General features: G+C 31.8%; 1 non-coding gene across 1 annotated transcript; it reads left to right on the top strand.

The window, feature by feature from the left end:
* Window positions 1–272: 272 nt before the first annotated feature.
* TRNAT-UGU lies at window positions 273–344 on the top strand. Its single transcript has one exon. It is a non-coding gene; the product is annotated as a tRNA-Thr (tRNA).
* The last annotated feature ends 928 nt before the right edge of the window (window positions 345–1,272 follow it).

Raw genomic sequence — 1,272 nt, forward strand, 5'->3', positions numbered from 1 at the left:
TTTCATATTAAAAGAACAATACAACTTTGAAAGAAAACATTACAACATTACAACATTACAACTTTAACTCACATCACAATTAATCACATTGAATAGTCTGTAATCGTCAAATTCACCGTAGCTTTCCAGAATATTGTGAAATGCCAGTATGGATATGTTTATTAATTAGCTCGTAAGAAGGTTTAAACGACATCTCAGAAAGGGCAAACACTGGTAGTGTAGACATACATATATTTAGATATATACTGAACCTAAATATAAGATTTCAGTTGGCCCGTATAGCTCAGTGGTAGAGCGTCAGTCTTGTAAACTGAAGGTCCGTAGTTCGATCCTGCGTGTGGGCACTCTTTTGCTTTTTATTTTATTTACTTACTACTGCACATATCTGGAGCCGTTCATACTAAATCTTGCCATTATGGTTTTATTACAAAAACAGAGGCACTTGCGTAAACGCATGAAGATCCAGAAGCTTGAGCCATAATATTGTACAAGAATCCAAGCTGGCCTAATGGGAGGGGCTGCACGGACCCAGACCCTCATGTCAACAAATATGACGCAAGCTCCCCATGATTGGTTGCAAACTGCAAGTATTGCTTCATAAACGATACGCATTGACATTCACTAATTCAATTATTCAAGCATAATTGCGAATATTACAACTCAAAGAAAGTGATTTAACAATAAAATTATAAACACTAGGAGTATAGCCCCGCGCAAGCGCGGAGCCGGATAAGTTATTGATCGTTGTGTAGTTTTGTGTACGGGACTTTGTCGTTTATTTTTTTCCACTTTTGTTTTTCCGTGTTGTATATAATTGTGATGAACATAACCTTTGGAAGTCACACAGTTTGATTAAGTTGATATAAGAATGACCGGCGAATTCATATGCATTATTTTCGTAATGATTTGATCGACCATTATCGTTATTAGCGCTTTCATGTTCAAAAGATAAAGTTTATGAAGTTGTTTAGTATTTACTTAGGTAGTTGTTAGTATATAAAACAAATAGTGTAAGGAACAAAATATAAAATTTGAATTCAAAAAATTAAACAATTTATCGAACAATAAATTAAATTATTTTCTTATTTTACCTAAATTAATTTCAAAAATATAGAATTGTAATAGACTATTTTTTTAAAAAAAATAATAATAACTCTAGAAAAATTTATAAAATTATACGGTTGCAAAATTATTTATTTTTAGAGTTTTACTCGACTTTGTTAAAAATAGTTTATGGTGGACAAAAAAATGTCAGAAATAGGTAAACCAAAA

This window comes from Brassica napus, chromosome C3 (assembly GCF_020379485.1).
Source record: "Brassica napus cultivar Da-Ae chromosome C3, Da-Ae, whole genome shotgun sequence".
Taxonomy (NCBI): Eukaryota; Viridiplantae; Streptophyta; class Magnoliopsida; order Brassicales; family Brassicaceae; genus Brassica; species Brassica napus.